A 27,741-nucleotide genomic window follows, 5' to 3' on the forward strand; every position below is an offset into this window, starting at 1 on the left:
GGCCAATTACTTAAATGTGAGACACGCTGGATTCACCAGCTAAATACCATCAACCCGCGGGGACTAAATGAGAAAATACAATGGAGTGTATTTTTTTGAGTGTTTATTTGCATATTAGTAGTACCTGGGTATCCTTTATGAATATAATGTGCACTTTGAAATATTCCAGTTAATGTTTCCACTCTGGGTCATTTAACATGCAGGCGACTATATCTATTTAATAATTCTTGTGAAATATGATGTATGTAGTTTAGAATAACTACTGATTGATCCTGTCCCTCGATTAGTGCAGTTGTCTTAAGTAGTATATTGTTATGTGATTTTATAGTAATGGGTCTATATATGTAGATGTCTATAATGTACGTTACAATATGTTCAGTGTTTTTTATATATTTCCTTTTCGTGTGGATTTTCTTTGGTAATTCATTCTTCAATTATTGTTTAGTTCATGTATTGTGGGAACAATGTAGTCTTTGTTTCTTTTATAGCTGTTGTGGGGTCGGAGAGACGACATGCTAGCATAGCATCGCGTTACCATGGTAGCGGCGGTGACAGAGCGGCTAACGTCATCAGCCGGGGACGCTCCAGTCATCACTCTGCGTGAGCTGCTGGACGCGCTCCTGCACCCGACCTCACTCAGCTCTAATTACTTCTGGGTATTTACGGTAAAACTCAATGTATGTTTGTCTTATTGTCTGCATTCCTTGAAAAAAGAGCCTGAAGGCTCTGAAACGTTGGAGTAAATATATGCTTTTTTGATTCAATACAAGTCTCCGAGTGCCGCTGCATTTTTCCCTGTTTACCTGTCCATCATCAGCGGAAGGCACCTGATATGTTGCTCTATTATCTAGAGTGCCGGATCACCAAGATATCATATATATATATATATATATATATATAGTCATCCCCAGGGGCGTCTTAAGAGAGGAGGGGGCCCATGTGCACTCCTCGTGCGGGGCCCCCTCCTCTCTCCCCGGTGGCCGGCAGCCGACTGACGCGGCTAGCCAGTCACCGGAGCCTTGGTAGACTTCGGGCACTAGAGTGTGCCCGGAGTCTACTGCGCATGCGCAGAACGCCGGAAAATGGCCGCGGCGTCCATTTTTCTGGCGTTCTCCGCATGCGCCGTAGACTCCGGGCACACTCTAGTGCCCGGAGTCTACTGCGCATTTGCAGAAAACCGGAAAAATGGCCGCCACGGCCATTTTCCGGTGTTCTGCGCATGCGCAGACACCCGACGTGGGACCACGGACAAGTAGGTCTAAAATAATGTGGGTGCAGTGTGTGCAGTGCGGGGCCCCCCTGGACCCGAGGGCCCGTGTGCCCTGCACACACTACACCCATTATAGATACGCCACTGATCATCCCCCTGTCCTATTGCAGTTCATTCCTTCTCTCCCTCTGCAAATCAATGCTCCAGTCATCTACAGACTATCCCTCCTCTCCCCTTGCAGACCTCACCCTCACTCCTGCAAATCTACACTCCTCTACCCCTGCATATCATCACTTTGCTCCCCTGCAGGTCATCTCTTTGCTTTCCATGCAGACAATCACTCCTCTCTCCTGTCTCCTCCTGAGCCCTGTGACCGCTAGCTAGCTGGCTGCTGCAGTGGCAAAGTCTGCGCTCTGATTGGCTCTCTAAGACATTGAGAACCTATCAGAGGTAGCAATGTGCTCTGCTGCCTAGAGAGCGGAAGGACCAAACAGAGCCAACCTTCAACAAACCCAAGATGCCCTGATGCAGAGAGTAGGAGCCTGGGGCAGCGCAGCTCTCAGGATATAAAAAAAAAGTTAACGATTGGAACACCATTAAAACATTACTATTCAATGGTGGAAAACATTGGAAAATCACCATCGAACGGTAAAAATCCTGTCATTGAAGGTCTGTAACCATCGAATTTCGATGTCCATCCCTAATATAAACCCATTGCTCATGGCTGTGCTGAACCTATTATTTCATTGGTAGTATTCAAACATCAATGTTGGTAATTATTTTATGCATTAAGCTGGGTACACACTGAAGCTGGGCCACCATCAGGTGGGGACTGCTGGGGCCGGAGTCCCTGGCCCGGGGAGAGCGAAGAGCATGGGTGGCAGTTTTACAGATATGCACCGACAGCCAGCGAGAAACAGCGAGCAGTGCACTGGCAGCTGCATTTCTATATGGTGCCTGCCGCGAGCCAATCACAACTTGCTTAATGTCAACCAATAAGGAGTGGCTGCAGCTGCCGCTCCTGATTGGCTGCCGTCCCGCAAGCTGTGATTGGCTCACGGCCAGTGCCATATTAGAAATGCCATCGCTATTTGTCTCGCTGACTGCTGGTGCATATCTGCTGAAAATTGAGAGAGGGTTCTTTGTGTCCTTTCAGGATTTGGATTGCTCAGATTCAAGTGAGTAGTAGACTATAATAACATGGCTAGTGTATAATAATAATTCAGCCTTCCCACCTGTCATTTTTGTGTAATTATTCATCTGTGGGCAGTGCATGAAGCTACAATATGCACTTGCGAACACCTTCACTCCATTACTGCACCAATCCAGGATGTCACTACTGCGCCATGATGCATTTTATATCATCATACATAGGTAATACAAAACTTTGAAGCAGTTTACAGGAGGAATATATATATAAATGCGCCAATTGATGTCCCACCCCTCCAGTGTAGCTCTGCCCACCTCTGCACCACCACGGGGGGGAAGGCCTGCCTATTTTGCCAGTACCAGGCCCTACAATTTCTGATGGCAACCCTGTACTCGAGCAATGTCGGGATGATTTGCTGTTTGTAACGACAAATTGCTTACATCACTCTGTGTACAGGTGATTGCAAGCTCCCACGGCCACTAGAGACGGTCGCTAGGTTTTATGTGCAGCACATCAAACCTAGCAATATCATGGTATGTTAATGAAGGATGGAACAGTGATCGTTCCGTCGTTGATCAACTCATTCAAGTGTGTATGTGCAATCCCTGTTCAAGGGCATCCGTACTGATGTTGGAACGAATGTGTGAATTGAACACATATGAGTAAAATCAATTAGACAGCAGGGATGTTAACCCTAAGTCCTATGCTTATTAATAGGTAACATATACATTCATATAAACAACCATATCATTACTTCATAAAATATATGCAAACCAGACTTTGTGAAAATGAAAATAAAATCAAAGATATAGCCAATCAATAATAATAATTAAAAATATATCTAAAAAATATACATTTTAAAAGAACCATCACCGGACATTTTAAAAGGACCGTGTAATTGATTTTACTCATATGTGTTGAATTTACTAATAGAGATTACTATTTAAACATGACCCACAATCCTCTGATGAACCTTAACACTGAAGGGAAATGCATTAGGACTGTGGGTTTATCTAATCATTATCCACTCCAAGCCTTCCTGCTAGAGCTGTTACTTGCTGTGCTATATATGGATCTACTACTTGGAGCGATTACATGCTACGTCCGCTCTCCGTGACTACATATGACTGGTATCATTCTGTCTACATAATGAGTGTGTGAGTATGCAGTGCAATTGTTGGATTTGAGCTATACTTTGCTGATTACATACATGAGCTGTGTATGCCCACTGGGCCTGATTCAGAGCCGCTCGTAAGCGGCCGCTCGTTCGCTCCGAGCGATGTTCGCACAACTGCGCATGCGTATGGGTTGTAATACGCATGCGCGAACCATTCATTGCGGTCGAAATTCATGTGCTCGCAAAATAGCGAATGCCTGACAATTTGAGTGACAGAATTTGAGGCGTTTGTGGGTGGTAACAGGGGAAGGTGCTTGAAAACGGGGAGTGGAGATCCGAACGCAGGCGTGCCAAAAGGTCAAAACGGGCGTTTTAAGGGTGTGCATAATTAACAAAGCAGCGTCATCGACCACGTCACTTGGTTGTTTCTTAGCCTGAACTGTTCGCATGATTGCGGTAGGAAAATCCAACCACAAGCACTGCTAGCAGTTCAGACGCCTTTCGATGCACTTGATTAATCAAATAAATAGCGGAGATGATGTAGGAATGAGAGCGGCCAGGGGGCGTCTTTACAAAATAGCGAGCGCATGTTTCGTTCGCTCGTTCAGACATAGAGGCGTCAACAGACCGCAAAGAGCGAGTGCTCAATTTTAATAGCCGACCCCTTTTTCTGAACGAGCGAGCGCAAATAGCGTCCGGCTCTGAATCAGGCCCACAGCACACACAGGAACTGCACACGGAACTCATTCAGAGCCGCTCGTAAGCGGCCACTTGTTTGCTCTGAGCGATGTTCGCTCAACTGCGCAGGCGTACGGGTCGTAATGCGCATGCGCAAACCAGTCATTGTGGTCGGAAATCGTGCGCTAGAAAAACAGCGAGGGGCTGCTAATTTGATTGACAGAATATACCGTTTGTGGGTGGTAACAGGCGAAGGTGCTTGAAAACGGGGGTGTGGAGATCCGAACGCAGGCGTGCGTAATGGTCAAAAGGGCGTTTAATGGGAGTGCATAATTAGTAAAGGAGCGTCATCGACCACGTCACTTGGTTGTCTTTTAGCCTGAACTGCTCGCAGTGATAGCGGTAAGAAAAACCTACCACAAGAACTGCGAGCAGTTCAGATGCCTTTCGATATACCCGATTAATCTAATAAATACCAGAGATGACGTGTGATGCGAACGGCAAAGGGGCGTCTTTACAAAATAGCGAGCGCATTTTTCGTTCGCTCACTTGCTCAGACATAGAGGCGTCAACAAACCGCAAAGAGCGAGCGCTCAATTTAAATAGCCGGCCCCTTTTTTGGAACAACCGTCCGCAAATAGCGTCCGGCTCTGAATCAGGCTCTCAGTCCTTATACCACACTCCAATTGCGTGCTGGCTCTCTACACCAACAACAGAGCCTATGTATTAGGACACCAGTATAGAACTTTAGCGGAGGCAATTACAGCTTGTACAGCTTTTTTTTACTTCCACTGATGGCTATTGTCCCAAGGATCATGCCCTATTGATGCAAATCCATGCAGCATCATTACACAGTGGGCCTGATTCAGACCCGTTCGCAAGCGCTGAGCACTCACAACTGGGTCGATGTTTGCCCACTGGGCATGCGCACGATGGAACTGGCTCCGTCGTGCGCATGCGCGAGACCCAGCTAGCGACGGCTGCTCCGTCGCTCAGGGTCTCGCACCAAAGGGAGCGAGCTGTCGATGGTGAGTGACAGCTCGCCCCATTTGGTGGCCGGGCCGGGGGGGGGGTGGCCGGCCAAACGGAGGCATTCCCAACGGAACGCTTGCCGTTTGGGGGCGGCCCCACTGTCATCACTGGGACACCAGTATAGAACTTTAGCGGAGGCAATTACAGCTTGTACAGCTTTTTTTTACTTCCACTGATGGCTATTGTCCCAAGGATCATGTCCTATTGATGCAAATCCATGCAGCATCATTACACAGTGGGCCTGATTCAGACCCGGTCGCAAGCGCTGAGCGCTCACAACCGGGTCGATGTTTCCCACTGGGCATGCGCACGACTGAACTGGCTAGCGACGGCTAGCACAGGGTCTCGCACCAAAGGGGGCGAGCTGTCGATGGTGAGTGACAGCTCGCCCCGTTTTTGGTGGGCGGGCTGGGGGGGTGGCTGGCCAAACGGAGGTGTTCCCAACGGAACGCTTGCCGTTTGGGGGCGGCCCCACTGACATCACCAGTGATGTCAGTGGGAGAGCTTCCGGCTCTGTTAGAGTCGAAAGCTCTCTGGGGCTTGCGGCAACGAGACCCTACCACAAAGGTCTCGTCGCAAGCCCGATGGTCGCGATGGTCTTGTCCATCGCGGCCATCAACCTGGCCGCTCGCTATAGCTGTGGGTGGTCACCCACAGCTATGCGAGCGGCCAGGAGGCCGCTCTGAATCAGGCCCAGTGTTCATATACAAGACTGCATCTCACTGTGTTTCTTAAGCTGAGGTAAACTCTACCTGTTAACTTCTACGGAGTATGTATTGCTGCTGATAATACAGCCTGGAGATTATTGGGACACTTTCTATGTGAATTTAAACTGGATATATTCCTAATAATGCGCAGAACAAAAAGGCTTTTGAGGAACCAGTGCCAATTGCAATTGTTGCTGTATTTTTCCGAATTGTCACATTCAGACAAGCAGGATTGGATTTTATGTTTACAATTGATTCATGCTACACATGTTTCATTTAAATTAGTGTAATTGAAGCTAATATTTCATTATTAGAAGGATTTATTCCTTGTGTTTTTATTTTGATGTTTATTATTTTTATTTCCATTTTTTATTAATTATAATAATATAGACTTTTTTTGTGTCCTTGTATATTGTTATGTGAATAAAAATATGTGCAAACCAGACTTTTAGATTGGAACATTACCAATTGGACTAGCGCAATTATATTGTTTTTTTTATTTTCTAATTTACATTGCAGGGTGCCGATCCCTCTGTTAGTTACAGCTGTCCATTTTTGGTTCTTTGTATATCGATAATTAGATACTGTGATTAGGCGCCATCAGATTTGATCTTTTTGATTCATGTCACTGGCATGACTGACTCCTCTCCTATTCGGGATTCCTCCGGAGGATCCTGCATTGCTATGCCTACTGCTGCCGCTGCTCCTGGGAGTCGTTCATCATCCCAGAAAGGAAGTTGGAACACCACTACTTCTTTTACTAAGCAATTGACCCTCCAACAGTCCTTAGCGAGGAGGATGAAGTACAACAGCAGTCATCCTGTTGCAAAGTGGATAACTAAGGCCTTGACAGCTATGTTGGTGTTAGACGTGCGTCCGGTATCCGCCATTAGTGCAGTGGGATTTAGACAATTGATGGAGGTAGTGTGTCCCTGGTACCAAATCCCATCTAGATTCCACTTCACTAAGCAGGCGATACCAAGAATGTACAGAGACGTCAGAAAAAGTGTTCTAAAAAATCCGGTTGTACCCAATGTCCACTTAACCATAGACAAGTGGAACAGGGCAGACTAAGGACCTGATTCAGAGCCGCTCGCAAGTGGCCGCTCACTCATACGCGGCCGATGTTATCAGACCACGCATGTGTGCACTTCTTTGTGCGTACGAGTCCTTGCAATGCCATATTCCGTCGCTTGCACGGCCTGCGAGCAGGAAGTGACTCCCGATAGTTGATTAACAGGAAAGGCCGTCTGTGGGTGTTGACGGGGGTGGTGGTCTAAAAACGCAGGCGTGCCCCAGCATTCGCACGGCGTTTTAGGGGCGTACATGCATTACCTGCTGCGAGCTACATAGAAGGCCAGAAGGAGTAATACATTACTCTGCGAGCAGGTTTCAGGTCTGGATGATCGTACAGCTTGTGGTAAGGTATGGGCTCCCGCAAGCCCCATAGTAGATTCGATACTATCTAATGTAACTGATGTTAGGAGTGCAAGCACCTAATAATCGTCTAAGTTGTTGCTAATAACAGGGATAATTGACTGACCAATTATTCCGGTGCGTTTGCATTTGCGAATTATCTTAACAAATTTACTATTGATGCCTTAGCAAACATGTTTATATATATATATATATATATATATATATATATATATATATAGGTACGTTACTTTTGCATATTATTGACACCAGCTGTTTAAGATAATCAAATGGCTTTTTCCTGTGTTTCTTAACCCTGTATATTTGTTAATTATATTACAAATGAAAATTTTCGAATGTCCAAATTTTTATTGTACAATGTATTTTATTTGTGCTTTTGTAACGTAATTTTGAGCCATTTAAATTCCTGGCTTGAAACATTTGTTTGCAAACAAAATGAAAACCATAACTTTAAATGAATAAACATTTTAAAATCACGAGAAAGGAGATGGAGGTATGGGTTGCAAGAAATATGGGGACTGCACATGAATGGCTGGAGGTCGAGATAGGCAGTGCTATTTGCGGTGTTTTTTACGCCTCGGCTGAAGATTCGGCTTCGCAACAGTCGACTGGCGTGTAACACGCCGAGTGGCCTGGCCAGAGCTTGATGTTTTGGCTTTGGCCTAGGCATAGGGCTCGCCATAATTTGGGGGGTGGCTGATGGGCTGCCAGAGGGGGTGGTCCTTGCTGGAATTTCTGGAAGGGAGGGTCGCTCCAACATGGCAAATCTGTTTGCCTGCTCCTGGGCATCAGCCATCCAAATCTGGGCCGCAGCAGATGTCTCCAGGGCCTCCGCCACCCTCAGCAGAGTGGCCTCTATACTCAGCAGATGTATTCTGCTGAGTCTGGTCGACAAACTTGGTGAGGAGGGACAATGCCTGGGCGGGTGGTGCCCTAGGAGTGGGCTCCACAGGGTCCCCAGATGGTGAAATTGGGTCATTCCCTGCAGAGCCTCCATATCTGCTGGGCCCAGCCCTCACCTCAGGAGAAGACTGTTCCTCCTCTGGTTCTGTAAAGAAGCAAAATTGCAAAAATCAGATTGTGTATGTTTTTTTTTTTTAAAAGTTGTTTGGTTTGTGATGGGTGTTTAAAATAAAACAATTACCTTCTCTACCATGTGGAGCAAAGTTGGGCATATCCGTGTCCATAATGGACATGCCGACTACCTCCTCTTCCTCAACACACCCCTGAGCCATCTCTTCCAAAGATGTTAATGTGAGGGACTCAGGGGTGGAACCACCACCTGTCCCCAAGGCATGCTCAGCCCTATTTGTGAGCTTCCTCTTCAGCCGATACTTGAAGTCCATCCACCTGTCAATGTTTTTTCAAAAATTAGTATTTAAATTACTATGTAAAATTTGACACGTTAAATAGCAAACAACATTAATAATAGCAATACCGTACCATCTTCGAACCTCCCCATTGGTTCAGTGCATGTTCCCCGCCATATTGACAGCCCTGCCTATCTCATCCTATATCCGTTTCTTCTGTACAGCCCCCATATTTCGGGGTGCATGGACAATATTGAGGGTCTACACCTACAAAATGTACATTTGTAGTTTAGTTTGTGAAGCATGTGTAATTCAAACTGTCATTCATTTTAGTGTGAAGTGCAAACACTGGTAAAGAAACTTACTTAATTGAGCTGGTGTCTGGTTTTTAAGCTCCTTAGAGTCCATGGTCTGAATTTTGTTGAAAGCATGAGTACTAGTGTTGGTTTGAGGCGTATTTATAGAAGCTTACGCATGATTGGTTGTGTATGCATCATTGCTTATGCGGCGAGGGCTGTGCGTACGTTTTTTTTTTTCTATTTTGTTTTTTAATTATCAAATCACTAAAAAAAAAAAAAAATCTGGAGTTTGCACCCTATTTAAGATTCAGGTGTTTGGGCCATTACTTGCGCTTTATTGATGGTTGTTGGCTGGTGTTTGTTGGAGTGTTGGCACAATATCTTGTTAACTTTTCAGCCTGGTAAGTACATCTGAGTTCTGCATGCATCTGTAGTTTGAGTTTGTCTTAACCTGACATGTTTTCCATGAAGTGTTTTTGGAAAATCCTAAATGGTTATTGTTTCATTTTGTATCTTTTCTGTAGTTGTTTGGGTTTATATTTGCCTACAGCTTTATCAAGCATCCTTATTTGTTGTCCCTGGTAAGTACATCTGAGTACTGCATGCATCTCTAGTTTTGAGTTTGCCTTAACCTGACATGTTTTCCAGTAAGTGGTTTTGGTTAATTCCTATATTTTTTTTTTCAGAAAAATTAAAGAAAAACACGCTCTGTTTTTGCCGTCTACTTCATTTTATGTATTACATTTATAGAAGGCCATGTTTTTTTGCTTTGATATGTTTATTTTATTTTTTTTATGTCGAAACAAAAGCTTGGAGGAAGCCAAGATGTCCCTTCCCAACCCTGTAAGAATCTGCATAATTCTGTTTTTTTTTTTCATTATAATTTTTTACGTAAGGAAAGGGGAGTGGGGATATCCTAAGCACTGGTGATGAACGCTTCAGAGATATAGTTAGGAGGTAAGTATATTCCAATATTTATTAAATTGTGTTGTGAAAAGATGTCTATGATATTCTCAGTTATGGAGGTGCACCCTAGAGAGTTTTTGTGGGGCCATCCACTGAGAAAGCCTCCGGCGAAATGCGCGTCTGGGCGACCACAGGGCGTCCCTGGTGCACAAGGGAACCCTGTCTACTGATGACCACCACGAGCAGCTCTCATTACTATTAAACAGGTATTCTGGGAAGAGTGCTGAGCGTGCTCCCCCTCTCTGTCCCTGCGCTGACTAATCTTATCAGGGCACATTGGGGATAGCCCTCTACACAGATTCCCTCCTCCCTGCACTTATTCTGTGTGATAGGGAGCCCCTAGGACCGCTCACTCACAGTTCACTGTGTATATACACACACTATGAGAAGTAGCACACTAAGGGATTTACCCTATTTTCCACACACATATTCTTCACTGAATATCTATCTTGCTAAGGCACTTTCATTAGCAGACTCAAAAGTGTGGAGCTGCACTGGTATTCACCAGATTCACCCTTCTTAGTGATTCTGTCTAACAGCAGATGCCTATGTACTATCCTCCTATCTCCATGTATAGGGAGGGATCCGCTCACAAGGCGTCCTATGCATATGAGTATGACACCCTGCAGCAGCCATTCCTGCCATACATCAGTGGAGAGACTTTTTCTCTTTTAGAACATTGTGGAAATTGAAATAATCATTACAAATATCTTGGATGTATATTTCTGCCTGATGTGGGTTAATACTGCTGTAAACTACTGCTTCATACTAAGTGGATGATTTGGTATGATCTCACAAATGCATATGTTCAGGAGGATGCCTGTGATATCTGATCGGTAGTATTTTGATATCTGCATATGTTAATTTACTAATTGGATATTATTATGCTTTTTCACTGCTCAATTACCTGTTATTGCTCAATTACCTGTTATTCTGAGAATGTAGAGGTATAGGTCATATATACTTAATCAGAACAGTATCTTATACTTTGATACCTATTTATTTCAAATATTATTTACTTAAATTCACAGATACATAACAGTGTATTTAACCTGTACATACAGGACTGTTATTTGAATTGGTGGTCATCAATGCTACTAACAAAAAGGAAAAAAATTCCCTCTTTTCCTGATCTACATATATATGTATATTTTCTTTGATAATAATTTTCTCCACCTGTCTGACGTTTAGTGTTATGACTATTGTGTCTAATTTACCATAACCAGGAATTAAGAGTTTTTCTCTGATTACAGTCAGGCAGTTTTTTTGTAACTGGACCTATAATTGGCCAGATTCAATGTTTGTTTTTTGTTCTATGTTATGTATGTATAGATTTTTCTTCTGTTGATATTTGATGTCCAAAAAAATTTTTTTAGTGGCTACTATTAAACGTTAATTTTTATTTTTTTATACTAAAGAGGTAGGTTGAGTTCCCCACAAAAGAGAGTACTTCTTTCCCCCTGTTTTCTCTGTTTTTTCATTATCAGCCAACATTATTTTTCTCACACATTTCAGAAAGCTGTGGGAGAGTTGGTAGTCTCACTGCTCTCACACCCCTACCTACCTGATCATCCTCCGAGGCATAGGAGGCGTGCAAGGCCCCAGATATATAGAACACGTGTCACCCTTTTTGGAATGCCAGATGTTGTGTTAAGAACCTACTGCCTCCCACCCAGCATTATCCTACACTCTCATTAATAGAGAGTGATCTAGAAAGTCAAATTGACATTCCTACAGCAATACCATTGCAGTTTATGTCGGTGTTACATTTCTGCGCCTCAGGGTCCTTCCAGACCACTGTGGGTCTGGTGGGTGGCATCTCTCAGCCATCCTTTTCTAGGATCCTGAGGCGTGCTATAGATGCTTTTTTTAAGTATATTGGACCTTTTATTAGTATGCCTTTGGATATGGTAGCCCTTGGTGTTGGAAAGCAGCAGTTTAGGGACATTGCTGGCTTTCCACACATCATAGGGGTAGTGGATGGCACTCGCAAAGCCCTTTAGCCTCCTGCATTGCACGAGCATATATAGGAACAGAAAACATTACCATTCGTTGAATGTGATGGTGCTATGTGATGCCTCACTCCAGATCCTGTCCTTGAATTCCAAATTTCCAGGAAGTGCACATGATGCATTCGTAATACAGCAATCAGGGATTTGGCGAAAATTATCCACACCGCAAGCTGGTGACGCGTGGCTTCTGGGTAAGTAAAATTTGTGTTAGTCAAATGAAGTACATGTGACTGTATTTTTCTGATATGTATTTGTCTGGATCTTTTGGTGCAGGAAACAGTGGATATCCTTGCACGCCCTGGCTGCTGACTCCTTATTTGGCCCCCACACCAGGGCCACAAACACGATATAATGCCGAGTTTACTGCCACCAGGTGGTGGAGAGCTGTATTGGCCTCTTAAAGGGCCGATTCAGATGCCTCCACCACTCTGGTGGCGAACTAATGTATTCGCCGGATATGGTTTCCAATATCGTGGTCCTGTGTGGGATATTTCATAACATCGCCATAAGGAGTCGAGTCCCAATGCAGCCAGAGGATGCCTTGCTGGAGGATGGCCCCCATGAGGTAGGTGGTGTGAGTGTCCAGGGGGGCCATCCGCAATGCTGGGGTTGCTCGGTTTTTCAGTTATGTATTTCACATTGGAGCATTGTTTTTAATATTATGTACCATATTCCGGGCATTGCTATTTAGATGATTAACAATGTTTTACTTTTGAATTTATGCCATGTATGTTACTAATTTTTTCTTTTCTTTTTTTTGTTCTCCCTACCCCATTTTTACCTTCTAAAAACATGTACAACACATTCTCAATACCATTGTATGTTGCATTTTGCCAAACAACACTTGGGATGGATTGGACCAACATCTTGTGATTCTCCATCTTCGACCAGTTCTTGATTTCTGATGTAGCAACCTTTGTTATGTGTATTTCCTTTTGTAAAAAATTAATTGTTTGCACATTTTTGTGTGTTTGCCTGTAATTTATGTTAATAAATGGCACATTTCCACATCACATACATTGTATCTTTGGAGTGTAAAGGGAAACAATATGAACACCCCTTTAAACATTTGTTTTGTAAATGTGTGATTGAGGTAATATGGATTGCACTTTTGTCACAAGTGGGTTTAAGCCTAGACAGCCTTTTTTAGACAAATACAACAAAACACTTAAGGGCCCCAGATTTACCCAAGCTTTAGGAAAATATGTTATGGGTAGTAGGGGAAACCTGTTTTTGTTTTTAAACTATTTTCTAATCTTTTTGAAATGTAAAAATATGCACAAATCATAAATATTGTTAAAAACAATCACGCCTGTTTTGCAAAAAACAACCACAAATGTGGTTACAGTTAGCCATTGAATTATGAATGTATGTGTAAATCTGAAATTTATAAAGTATGTGAATAACCAAGCAAAAAAGACAAACATTTGGCCAACTTGATTCTAAACTTCATTAACAATTAATATGGAGTCTGTGGTAGTAACAAAATAATATTTAATTGTGGCAAATATAATAAAAACAAAACAAACATAAAACTAAATATAAAAAATCAGGGCTGCTCCAGGGGTTGGTGCACATTGTAACAATGTCCCAAACCAAAATCCCCCCCAAAATATTAAAATAAAAAAACAGTGTTAAAAATACATCTATAGACATTCCCATTATCTTGCCCAAAATCCCAAAAAATTGAGGAAGCCTTGTTTACAAGTTAAACCAAACAAAGTCCTACACATTACATTTAAGCTAAGAAACACATTGAAATAAATTTAAAAAAGGCTGAACGGGGTGCAAATCTGCATTTGTGCCCTCCCTTGAAAAATTAAATAATAGCAGACACCAAAAAAAGTACATTAGCTAAAGTGCCATGGCCTCAAGATAAAGGGCCAGGTAACAGAGGGTAGCCCACTATATGTTGGTGATTAAATAGACAAGTGTTAATAAGGGCAAATGTCTCAAACACTAACAGCTACACAAGGCCTGTGTTGGGCTGTGGCATGGTACATGGCGTGGAATGTTTCTAAAAACAAACAGTGAAAAAAACTACATTGTGGTACTTATGTGTGTGTAAACTCACACCTTCAACCATTTTTGGAGTGTTTTGAGGCAAATTATAATGTTGACCATAAATTTATAATTATGATTTATCAACAACAGGGAATAGTAGTGAGCTTATGATGATGCTGGTCTAAATAGTGGTTTGTCAAACCAAAACAAAGTGCTCTGGGTAAAGGCATTACGGTTTCTTTTGTTTATGGATGAATGTGGATACATTTCAAATATTTAGCTTTTTCATTGCTAAAAATAACATGGTGACACCAAGTATGCTTCAACATGCACCAAATCCAAGGTTGCCTTCTTTGTATTTAATTGTTAGCACATTGTAAAGAGTGTAGGCATATGAAATTGAAAAATGTTGAATACAAACCTGTAGCAACGTCCAATTATAATTACACCATCAAGACATAGGCACAATATTATTGTGAATGTTATTTCAGCAAATTATCAATTGTGATTATGTAAACAAGGGCCTGTTTTTTAAATATTATATGCTCAACCTTATCAACACTACCATGTAGATCTACACACATACATGCTAGTTACAATAAAGGACATATTGTTACATTATAAATCATGTCAAGTACACATTACCTGGAATCCTTGCCAAGGCTGGGGACGGTGCAGACTGCTCTTCCAAGAGGTGAGGGGAGGGAGGGGTAATTTGGTAGGAGTGGGCATAGGAGGGAGGGGTAATTTGGGAAGATTGGGCCTGGTCGGGAGAGGTAATTTGTGATGAGTGGGCAGGGGAGGGAGGGCTAAATTGGTAGGAGTGGGAAGGGGAGGGGTTTGGCGGATTGTTGGTCGCATTTTCAGTGCGGCGTGCTCTTATACACCGTCTCCGCTGTTGTCCTAAGTGAAGGTATATATTTGTTAAACATTTTTATTTGTTTCGGATTTAGATTTTATACAACAAGAATTTAGCATCCTACAACATTAAAGAAGTAGTGTTTTAAAATCTAATTGACAAAACTAGCTTACATACTGAGAATAATATAAAGTACAGTAGGCCCATACTGTACAATAGCTGCAACATACATTACTACTTATTAACATATTTACACTACACTAAAAATTAGTATACTTTAAAAAAAAGGTATGTGCTAAGTAATCAGTTTTAAAATTCATACTTACGCTGATGTATACGCATCCGCAAATTCGCCAGAAGGGCAGGTGAGCATCTCCGCAAATCAGACCACCTCCTTTCTAATTGAACAATACGAAAGCGACAGCGCACCTCTATGTACGCCTCTCTTTTTAGGCAATTGGGGGGGGGCTAGAGTGCCCAAGCGCCGGTCCATAATTTGCACCAAATGTCCAGCTCCCGGCTGTCACTCGCTAGCTAGAGGAGGAGCATTGTACAGGAATGGGCATCAGTTTGGTTGCAGGCGACTGGCCGTGCGAAGGCAGCCATTATTTTTTTGCTCGCTCAGCTTACAAGTGAGCGGCTCTGAATCAGGTCCTAAGGACTATATGACTGTGGCAGCCCACTGGGTAGATGTATCGCCTGATGGAGCAACAATAGCAGTGTCACCAGTAGCAGCAGCTCAGAAACGCCAGCTCGTTCCAAGACAGGCTACGCTGTGTATCACCGGTTCCAGTAAGAGGCACACCGCCGACAACCTCTTAGAGAAACTGAGGGAAATCATCGCCCAGTGGCTTACCCCACTTAGACTCTCCCGGGGATTTGTGATATCTGACAACGCAACCAATATTGTGCGGGCATTACATCTTGGCAAATTCCAGCACGTCCCATATTTTGTTCACACAATTAATTTGGTGGTGCAGAATTATTTGAAAAACGACAGGGCCTTGCAGGAGATGCTTTCGGTGGCCTGAGAAATTTCGGCCATTCAGCGACTGCGTGCCGAAAACTGGAGCGCCAGCAAACATTCTTGAACCTGCCCTGCTATCACCTGAAGCAAGAGGTTGTAACGTGGTTGAACTCAACCCTCTATATGCTTCAGAGGATGGAGGAGCAGCAAAAGGCCTTTCAAGCCTATACATCCACCTATGACATGTTCTCCAACCCGTCGAGCTTGCTACATGTGAAGTCAGTTCAGACACTGCCAGCTTGAGTCAGGTCATTCCCCTCACCAGGCTTTTGCAGAAGCAGCTGGAGAAAGTGAAGGAGGAGCTAAGATGGAGCGATTCCACTCGGTATGTGGGACTTGTGGATGAAGCTCTTCATTCGCTTTGCCAGGATTCAAGGGTGGTCAATATGTTGAAATCAGACCACTACATTTTGGCCACCGTGCTCGATCCTATGTTTAAAGCCTACGTGGTGTCTTTCATTCTGGTGGAGACAAGCCTGCAGAGGTGCAAACACTGTCAGCTGGAGCGGATCATGACACGGCAACAGCTCCTTTATTTTCTCCCGCAACTGGGGCTGCCAGGAAACAACTTAGAAATCCTAACCAACCCGCTGGCGGTGATGCAGGGCGGACAGGACCAAGTTTGGACATCTGGTCCAGACTGAAGGATCTTAAAACTGTTCTGACATGTCTACTGTCACTGCATATGATGCTGTCGCCATTGAAAGAATGGTGGAGGATTACATCATCCATGTAGGCATGTACTGGCAAGAAATAGAGGCAATTTGGAGGCCCCTGTACAAATTGGCTCTATTTTACCTTGTCCCCCCTCCAGTGTGTACTCTGAAAGAGTTTTTAGTGCAGCCGGGAATCTTGTCAGTGAAAGGCGTAGGAAGTTGCTTCTACAAAATGTGGAGAAGCAAAGATAGGTGTGCCAAGCTTGTGGTATCATATTCAAAAAGATTTGAGGCTGTAATTGCTGCCAAAGGTGCATTAACTAAGTATTGAACAAAGGCTGTCAATGCTTATGTACATGTGATTTCTTAGGTTTTTTTTTTTTTTTATTAAATATGCAAAAATCTCAAACTTTTTACATGTCGTCATTATGGGGTTTTGTGTGTAGAATTTTGAGGACAAAAATGAATTTATTTCATTTTGGAAAAAGGCTGTAACATAACAAAATGTGGAAAAAGTGAAGCGCTGTGAATACTTTCCGGATGCACTGTAGGTTAATGCACAGATGTACTGCAAGAGCAGAGTAAAAGACTGTACTGGAGATACTGCAGGTCTGTGGAGTAGTGTGAGCATATGTGGTGCTACAGGAGCAGTGTGAGAGAGAGAGACTGTGCACTGGAGTTGCTGTAGGTCTGTTGGAGCAGTTCAATGGTGAATGCACAGGTGGTGCTACAGGACTGCAGATTCAGTGTGAAGGTGGGCACACTCATAGCGATCTGAACATGATCCCACGATGTGTGCGATTTCACTTCAACTCTCCCCTGGCAGCTCCCCGGCAGTCCTACACATGGAGTGAAAAGCATCCAATCTGACTTAAGATCTATCTTACATCTTAATTTTTTTTTTTTTCCCAGTGCATTGTGTCCCAGATTGTCAGATCTGCCCTACTGCATGGCAGATCTGACAATGTGATGTGCGACCAGCGGGGACACGCATCGCATCGTGATCGTGAGTGGGGACTCACGATTTACTCTCAATTTGGCCATATTTTATACGATCTGTCGTTTCAATGTGTCGGAATCGGCCAGATCGGGTAAAATATCGCTGTGTGTGTGGCCAGCTGGAGACTGTGCACAATAGATGCTGCAGCCAAGACACTGGGATATCCACAAGGGATTCCAGAAGTAAACACAAAAGCAATTTAAGCTCTAGAAAGCCAGAAACTGAATACTGCACCTAAGATTCAGAGTCTTCTAGGAAGATTCCAGAAGTAGATGCAGGAATTCTGGTGCACAAAGATAACTAGAAACCATGAGCTGCAGATTCGCTGACCATAAATGTAAAGAGGGCATCAACAGGAGCCTCCTCTAAAGTACCTAGCCAGGATGGGATTGTCCCCCTGCAAAGGGAAGTGGTTTCAAGATGGCAGTGTGGGATGCTGAGGCAGCTGAAAGACATTGGTACAGAGAAAATTACAACAAAGAAGTGCCGCTGCCCAGAGTCACCCCACCTCCCGGATACTGGATAAAAACTGACACCTGTAATTTACGCACAATAGGATGCTGCTGTATAACCATGGTAGTCACCTATGGAGAATCCTTAAGCAAGAAATAAATAAATAAACATCGGCGCATAAAGTGCATAAATCTCTAACAATTGAAAAAACATAACCTGCAGCCTGTGCTCAGGGGCTCCGAGAAGGAGGGAGCGGGTACAACTTACCTGGGCCCGGACTTGCTAGAGAGGCCCGGCGGGGCCCAGGGTCCGGTGCTCCCTCTTATCCCTTAGCAGCCGCAGCAGTCTCCTATGTGGGGGGGGGCTATCACACCGATCGTGCTCCCCTACTGGCTTTGCGCCGGGCTGAGGGGCTCACAGCTCCCCCCTTCCCGGTGCACAGCTCCGCTAATTGGTGCTGCAAAAATTATAAAATAAATGTAAGCCTAAGGAGGCATGGCCACACTTCCTGCGATTAGGCCTCGCCTCCTCTTCAGAGCTCGACTCTTGACACCCCTGCCTGTGCTGTCCCTTGCTGTTGTATATATCCCACCGCTTGTGAAAATTAGTCTGGAGTGGACTTTAAAGTCGATAATCTGGTCTGTGGTACAGCAGATTGTTTATTTCCAATAGTGAATGCAGTGGACCCAGTTGTATAGAGAACGCTGGTGAAATGGCTTAACGTGTTTCCCTGTCTGCTGACAGCTTTCTCAGAAGCAATAAAAATCAGTGGAGAGGAGTCACAGCTAGGCAAAACCTTTATTGAGAAGAAGGACCAGTGACTGACTAAACCTGATCAATGAATCAGTAAGAGGGACTGTGGGCATGATTCAGAGCCTCTCGTTCGCTCCGAGCGATGTTCGCACATCTGCGCATGCGTATGGGTCGTAATGCGCATGCACCAACCAATCGGTGTGGTCGGAAATCGTGTGTTCGCAAAATAGCGAGTGTCTGCTAATTTGAGTGACAGGATGAGGCATTTGTGGGTGGTAACAGGGGAAGGTGCTTGAAAACGGGGAGTGGAGATCCGAACGCAGGCGTGCCAAACGGTCAAAACGGGCGTTTTAAGGGTGTGCATAATTAACAAAGCAGCGTCATCGGCCACGTCACTTGGTTGTCTCTTAGCCTGAACTGTTCGCATGATTGCTGTAGGAAAATCCAACCACAAGCACTGCGAGCAGTTCAGACGCCTTTCGATGTACTTGATTAATCTAATAAATAGCGGAGATGACGTATGATGCGAACGGCCAGGGAGCGTGTTTACAAAATAGCGAGTTCATATTTCGTTCGCTCACTCAGACATAGAGGCGTCAACAGACCGCAAAGAGCGAGCGCTCAATTTAAATAGCCGGCCCCTTTTTCTGAACGAGCGAGCGCAAATAGCGTCCAGCTCTGAATCAGGCCCTGTAATTGCTGCAGGTACCAACAACTATATACCATAGATACAGTGGATTGCACTGCAATGGTAGCTGCTGAATCCAGCCAGTCAATGGAGCTGTGGCATAGGGAGCTAGGACAATATACAGAAGCTTCAAAGTGGTATGGCAAGCTGTGTAGAGGGCAAGCAAACTCATTGCACCTTTCCCAAGTTTGCATCCTGAACACAAATGCCATTGGCATTAGTGCTTACCGATGTGTGTGGACCAATGGAGGTAGAATCCATGACTGGAAATGTTACTTCCTGACACGCATCGATGAAGCTACAAGGATGACACGTTTATTTTCTTAAGGACAAAACTGAAGTAACAAGATCAAAGTACAAGAATCATGTAGAAAACCAAACAGCTCTGAAACTGAAGGTACTAAGGGCCTGATTCAGACCCACTCGCAAGCGGCTGTCCGCTCGCAAGTGGGTCGATGTTGTGCACTGCGCATGCGCACGACGGCAGGAGCTCCGTCGTGCGCATGCGCCAGACGCGACGAGCGAAGGACTTTCCTTCGCTCGTTGTGTCTGATCAAAGGGGGCGTGCTGTCGATGTTGATTGACAGCACACCCCCTTTGGTGGGCGTGCCTCCCTGACGGGGGCGTTCCCAAGGAAACGCCTACTGTCAGAAGCTGGCCCACTGACATCACTAGTGATGTCAGTGGGAGTGATTTTGGCTCTGATAGAGCCAAAATCACTCCGGGCCTTGCGGTTGAAAACCTCAACCGCAGGCTCCGGCTCGCAGTGGCGATGGTCGCGATGGTCAAGACCATCGCGACCATCAAACTGCACGCTCGTATAGGCTGTGGGTGGTGACCCACAGCTATACGAGCGTCCAGGAGGACGCTCCATAATTATGGAGGCCGGCCCTCATTCAGAGCGTGCGCTCTGCTCAGAGCGTACGGCTCTGAATGAGGGCCTAAGATCTGACAATGGCAGAGAATAAAGAGCTAGCCAACTACCTTAGAAGAAATAGCATACAGCATCAGCTTCTGTAACTATCGCTTATACACCAGAGCAGAAAATCGATCACCTATAGTAACAGTCAAAGACAAAACACCATTGAAGGTGTGGACTGGTCCAAAAACAAACATCAGTCTTTTACTTGTATTGGAAGCAGAGCTTATGCTTATGTACCTAAAGAGAGAAGACACAAACTTGATTCTAAATCCATCGAGTGCCTCATGCTAGGATACTGTAAACAGAGCAAAGGTTACCATCTGGGTATGCTGAAACCACTGGCTGCACCATTGGATGCTGTTTCACTAGCTTCAGCAGCGTGAATTTCCCGGCCATCCTGAGTAACCTGAGGATTACTCAGATGAACAGTGTTCACACCGATGATTCATTGCTGCATCCTCAGCCAGAGCAGCGGATCAGAGAAGTCCGTACAAAGACACAGCAGCTGTGAGATTAGCATACATCTCTGAATCAGGCCCTAAGTGTCATTTATATGTTTGCTTTTGAGAAGGCCGTCAACATTGCTACCAAACATTACTTTGCCAGGGAGCTGATAGAGGATGCATTATTCAGTGTGTTTCATGTTTGAGGTGAAAACAGTATTACCCACATGTTGACAACAGTTTTGATTTCTCATGTCCAGAATGTTTTCTTTCAGGGATGTGGACTGGAACATATTTAAATGTTGATATATTTTCATGCTTTGTAATGTTATGTTTGCATAACCCTCCTTGTTGTTTCACATTACAGGTGAGATGTCAAAGTGCGTGATGCTCACATTGTGGCATGTGATGAAAGGCGTGTGATTGAGCAATGGGGGGTGTTTGGATAAGGAGTGATCCTGCGCTGTCTCCATCCTCAGTGCAAACCGGTAAGTGAACCGGTGGTGTCTAGGCTCAGCTGGAGGCCTGACCTCCAACATGCGCTACTGCCCATGAGTGCTTCATTCCTAGTGAATAGACACACTTCTGAGACTCCTGTAGATATACCAGAGCCCACAGAGTACCTACTGCAAGTACACTATATCACCACTGCTACATTATGCTACTATCCGCTTGGGTTTTTACTACTCTCATGCCTGGCACACTACAAAGCCGAGGGATACCCTAATGCTTTTGCTGCTTCAATACTACTATTTGTAAACCTGTTATACCCGTGTCTTATGAAATTTGTTGTTCTACCTGGTTCACTAAACCAAAGAGGTGGTTAAGCTGTGCCACGCATAGATTAACCACCACCAGCATCAAACAACTTCACAACACTTAACACCTTATACACTCTGGCCCAGTGTATTGACTGTTATCCAGTGGGACTATTTCCACCCAGTGTCATTCTGCTGCACATCTTCGCCCTCGATACTCTAATAGGTTATGAGCCTCAAGTTAATAGGTTCTGATCCCTCATCCCCATACTAATACTATGATACAAATGGATGGCTTATGTTTTGGAAGATACATAGAAAATGCTCTACCTAGATAGCAATTTAGACAATTGTCTCATAGACACTGTTAACATATAGAGTATGGTTTGTGGTGTGGGCAATCTTTTTCCTTTTTGAAATTTGAATCCAAATTTAAATAAATGGGAAAATGTTTAAAAATAAACTTAATTTAAACAAACCTAACATATTTAAAGACCTTTACATTTAAAAATGCTTTTTTCAAGAACTAAATATTATTTTAAAGTGATAAAATTATTTTAATCAGTACAGGTATTGTCACGGTACGAGTACGACCATAACCTCTGTGCAATTCACATGGGAAAATCTTCTGACAAAAGCCAGCGAATGTTACTGCCTGTGGTACTATAGGGCAAAAATCATTCAAATCAAAAGATTCTGCTTTCCTGTTAAGCTCAGGATCCTCCATGTCACTTCTGATTGACACCAACAGGTCTCCAAGACTACAGCAGATGAGGAGGAAGAAGGCAAGGTGTAAAGATATAAGAAATGCAAGAAAAAAGGATTGAATGTGGTGCAGGAAGAGAGTTTTGAGGAGCATAATTGAAAGGTGGGCAGGTTGAGAAAATTGAAGAGGTACTGTAGGTGGGGGGGAGCTCACAGGGGTAAATGGATGTGTGGAAAATAGGGAAGATCGGAGATCCTGATGTGATGGTCCAGATGGAGTGGGTGGAGCAGAGGGTCAATGGATACAGCATGTGAAAATAGCTGCGCTCTCAATGGGCATAAAGTAACCGCATTCCAGTGGCATCGCTGGGTTTGGTGTCATCCAGTGTGCCTACTACTTATCGTCACTCCCATTGTGTATTCTTTGTGCATGCCGAAAGTGAGCGCGTTTGCGAAAAGGGCATGGTTTCGTGTCTGTGAAGCCATGCTCCCTATTGAATGACGTATTGGGGGCGTGACTGTGTGTCATGTCCCTGTACTCGCTACACTGGGGGCTTGCCCAGCGGTCTGGTAGCTGCTGGGCAGCCCCAGACTCTCCAGACACGTTGGGGCAGATGTATGAAGCTCTAGGAAGTGATAAAGTGTAGAGTGATAAACGACCAACCAATCAGCTACCAACTGTCATTTTCAAACACAGCCTGTATCATGACAGTTACGAGCTGAGTGGCTGGTCGTTTATCACTCTCACCTTAATAATTTTCCAGAGCTTCACACTTCTGCCCGATTTAGTCATCAATCACTGCTATCAGTTCTGCTTGGTGTCACCATCCGTGGAGGTGACACCAAAAGAGCAGAGCAGCTGCTATTTTGGTGTCACTACCTTGGATGTTGTCATCCAGGGCAGCCCGCACCCCCCTAGTGACACCACTGCCGCATGCTACCTCTGGCAATAGGCAGTATGTGGCTGTGCTCTGGGCGCTTTTGTTGACCGCCATCTTAACACTGTTCTACCACCAAGGGTAAAAGAAATTGTGGAATATAAAATCATGGACAGTCTACAGTGCCTCCTGTACCCTCTGAAAAATACAATCTTGTTAGAACTCAATTAGAAATGAAGTGCAATTGATATAAGTTTAAAATGGATATAAAATTAAAAACTGTATGATAATTTATCTTTATCCTAAACAGTATTTACTGATCATCCCTTTTACCTCCCAACATGCAGAAAATCAGATACACGATGTGTGAAAAGGGGGTGAGACCTCGTCAGCTAGCCACACCCCATGATGTGCCATTTTAGGGGCATGACTAGATGTCACATACGCATTTCTGATCATGCAGGGAGGTTCGGACTGGGCTTCAATGAAATCCCCGGTGGGCCTTGGTGATTTGTAGCCACACCCTCTATTGTGGGAGGGCATGGCCTATGGCGCAATTCGTTTATAGCAGGTGCAGTGCAGCTGCTTGCCAGACAACCATCAAGGCTGTGACTGACCCGGCCGGCAGCTACACCCAGACCACTGAATGCGGTGAGTCAGACTTAGCACTGCAGTGCACTCAGGGGCGTATCTATAATGGGTGCAGTGTGTGCAGGGCACACGGGCCCCTGGGTCCAGGGGGGCCCTGCACCGCACACCCTGCACCCATAGCATACAAACCTCTCCGGAGTCCCACGTCGGAGCGGGGGTCAGGCGCTCTAAAAACGACTGGAAAATGGCCACGGCGGCCATTTTCCCGTCGTATGCACAGTACAGGGAAAATGGCCGCCGTGGCCATTTTCCTGGTGACCTGTGCATACTCTATAGACTCTGGGCGCACTCTAGGAGACTGCACATGGGCCCCCTCCTCTCTAGAAATGCCCCTGAGTGCACTACTGGGTAATAATTCCAAGTAGTCTCTGCAGAGGGGTCAGAGGAGCATGTGGTAAGCTCTTACTGGATGAGCCCATCACATGCTCCCCTGACCCATGGAGACTAGCAGCAGCAGCACAGCCTCATGGGTGTGACTCATAGTGAGGCTGTGACGGCTGTGGCTTCTGGCGAGTACTGTGGGCCTGATTTGCAAGCAGGTCGATGTTGGCCTAGTGCGCATGCGCGAGCCCCGTATAGCGAAGGGCAAGCCCTCGCTCCGGGTCTCGCTACAAAGGTGGCGTGCTGTCGATGTTGAGTGACAGCACGCCCTCTTTGGTGGGTGTGCCGGGGCGTGGCTGCCCAGATGGAGGCATTCCCATGGGAATGCCTACCGTCTAGGGCCGGCCCCACTGACATCACAAGTGATGTCAGTGGGTTGACTTCTTGCTCTGTAAGAGCAAGAAGTCCACTGGGACTTGCGGCAACAAGACCCTACCACAAAGGTCTCGTCGCAAGTCCGATGGTCGCGATGGTCTTGACCATCGCGACCATCATCCTGACCGCTCGCACTAGTTGTGTGAGCGGCGAGGAGGCCTCTCTAAAAATACAATAGGCGGGCACTGATTCAGAGCGAGCGCTCTGAAAGAGCGTCCGGCTCTGAATCAGGCCCTGTGTGTGGGCAGTACAGGTGGCAAAATTTGTTGGCACTACAGTGTAGCATAATGTGGGGGCATTACAGGTGGCATAATGTGAGGGCAGTATAGTGTGTGAGCACCGCAGGTGGCATAATGTGTTTGCACTACAGTGTAGCATAATGTGTGCCTGCTACAGCTGGCATAGTGTGGTGGACATTCATGTGGTATAATGTATTGACACTACAGTGTAGCATAATGTGTAAGCATTACAGGTGGCATAAAGTGTAGGCTCTATAGTGTGGTATGTGTGGGTACTACAGTGTGGTATAATGTGGGGGTACTACAGTGTGGCGTAATGTGGAGATACTGCAGTGTGGCATAATGCGGGGGCTACTATAGTATGGCATATTGTATGGGCACTATAGGTGGAATAATGTGGGCACTACAGTGTGGCATAATGTAGATGCACTACACTGGTATAATATGGAGGACACTACAGTGTGGCATAATGTTACACACAACTGACCAGCATTGCAAGGGTTACTGGGTGACTAACCACTACCTCTGACTTTTTTTGTGCTTGCCACTACCTCCCTTACCTCCCCATACTCACCACTACCTATCTGCACTTCTCCGCGACCCTTCCTTATCGAACACTATCTCTCTGCACTACCTCCCTGAGCCCTCCATACGCACCACTACCCAACTGCATTTTTTCCTTGACCCTTCCGTACCCAACACTATCTCTCTGCTGTTTATATTATCCCCCTGTCCCCTCCATACCAAACGATGCACTGCCTAAATGACCACCCCATGCCTACCACAACCTCCTTTGCCCACATAACTGACTGCCTGATCACTGACCTCTCCCACTAATATATATATATATATATATATATATATATACAGAGACCACTCCTGTGTAACAAACAAAGGTGACCGGTGCCCTTCCTGAAAATAACATGCACAACAAACTGGATGGATGGCACTCCTGGTTAATTAAACTGAAAAAACCACGCTGGAACAAGTGCTGTAGCTGTCAACGTTTCAGAGTCTCAGCTCTTTTATCAAGACATGTCCTGATAAAAAAGCTGAGACTCTGAAACGTTCACAGCTACAGCACTTGTCGAGAATGTTTTTTTTTATTTAAGCAAACAGAAGTGCCATCCATCCAGTTTGATTATATATATATATTGTGATAGGATCATTGGTAAAGTGGTCTGTGGCAGGTACATTTGTCCCAGATTCCTGTCTTATGTGTTTTAAACCTCCAGGAGAAAGTCTGCAGTGTAGCAGGCTTGAGTCTCGGCTTTTTGAAAAGCCGGTTTGGGACCTGGGGGTTGTGGGTGAGAGAAGAGGAAGGGCTCCACCCACGGCCACTCCAGGTTTTGGTTCTCTTAGCCTGGTAACAGGCTTGTTAGGGTTTCCACCTGAGAGTGGCCAATATAAGTCTAGTGTGTTGAGGGCTGATTGTCTCACCTGGGAGAGCAGACAGGGAGTTTGCTCAGAGACACTTGAAAACCTAACTGTAAGTGTTGTGCTGTGCCCTTGTTGCTGGTGAGGGCATTAGGCCCTGCCAGGTTCTGGTAGTGAGGGAACTACCTGTGAAGTTAGTGCCCCGACAGGGCTAGGATTTATGTTTATGTTTTCTTTATGTTTGTTTTTGACATTGTACAATAAAGACTGGCGCCGACCAGCTTGTACTTGCATCCAGTCTGGCGTACTGTTTCCCAGCTGCTGTGTGTGAAAGGAAGGAGTCCTCTACCCAGGAGAGGGACCCCCTAACCTAACTGTGTCACAATATATATATATATATATTTTATTTTTAGTATATAAAGGGGTCATAAATTATACCAATACTTTTTCCCATTATAGTTGGCCATGCCCCTCCAGTGACTGGCCACACCTCTTTGCGGGCCTGTGGCTAAACATTTCTTAGAGGCTAGACACAACTTAGCTTCCTTGAAATACAGAATTATTGATTTCATACCTCCATTAATCAGAGGCGGAAATAGATCTCTCTGTCTCCTACAAACAGAGGCCCTGATTCAGACCCACTCGCGAGCGGCTGTCCGCTCGCAAGTGGGTCGATGTTCTGCACTGAGCATGCGCACGACGGAGAGAGCTCCGTCGTGCGCATGCGCCAGACGCGACGAGCGAAGGAAAGTCCTTCGCTCGTTGTGTCTGATCAAAGGGGGCGTGCTGTCGATGTTTATTGACAGCACGCCCCCTTTGGTGGGCGTGCCGGGGGCGTGCCTCCCTGACGGGGGCGTTCCCACGGGAACGCCTCCCGTCAGAAGCCGGCCCACTGACATCACTAGTGATGTCAGTGGGAGTGATTTTGGCTCTGATAGAGCCAAAATCACTCCGGAGCTTGCGGTTGAAAACCTCAACCGCAGGCTCCAGCTCGCAGTTTCGATGGTCGCGATGGTCACGACCATCGCGGCCATCAAACTGCACGCTCGTATAGGCTGTGGGTGGTGACCCACAGCTATACAAGCGTCCAGGAGGACGCTCCATTTTTTAGGAGGGCGGCCCTCATTCAGAGCGTGCGCTCTGCTCAGAGCGTACGGCTCTGAATGAGGGCCAGAATCGCGTTGGATCCACAGGTTAGATACTTTGGCCCCCAAAGGGTTAAATGAACAGCTTGGGTTGCATTGTTTTTTGTGAAACATACAAATTTCTTATTTATTCTAGGCCAGTATATTAGCGTTTATATTAGTATTTCAGCCAAACATCCACAGATTCAACATTTTCATTTTTGGTTTCTTTTCTCTTTCCATTTTTAGGTCCATAATGTTTATGTGTTACTATATTGTCTTAAGTAGTTATATATTTAACAATTACGATCTTGATTACTTAATCTTGTTAGAATATTCTATATTTTTACATTTGCTAATTATTTTTGAACCATACAGGCTTCCGTACTTGTAGTTCTGTGGTGGTGGGTGTCTCACATTTGTGACGTCATAGGGCCCGCGCCTCCACCGGGATCCGAACTTCCGGTGCACTGGGTGATAGTTTGTATAAAGGTAAGATCATTTTCTATGTATCTCTTGATGAAAATGCG

At 45.0% G+C, this 27,741-nt stretch overlaps 1 long non-coding RNA gene across 1 annotated transcript; it reads left to right on the forward strand.

The window, feature by feature from the left end:
* Positions 1–584: 584 nt before the first annotated feature.
* Positions 585–9,718, forward strand: LOC148542972 (uncharacterized). The gene is made up of 3 exons (XR_015875242.1): positions 585–665; positions 9,465–9,521; positions 9,627–9,718. It is a non-coding gene; the product is annotated as an uncharacterized LOC148542972 (long non-coding RNA).
* The last annotated feature ends 18,023 nt before the right edge of the window (positions 9,719–27,741 follow it).

Source organism: Taudactylus pleione, unplaced genomic scaffold (assembly GCF_031769625.1).
Source record: "Taudactylus pleione unplaced genomic scaffold, aTauple2 ptg000007l, whole genome shotgun sequence".
In the NCBI taxonomy this organism is placed as follows: domain Eukaryota; kingdom Metazoa; phylum Chordata; class Amphibia; order Anura; family Myobatrachidae; genus Taudactylus; species Taudactylus pleione.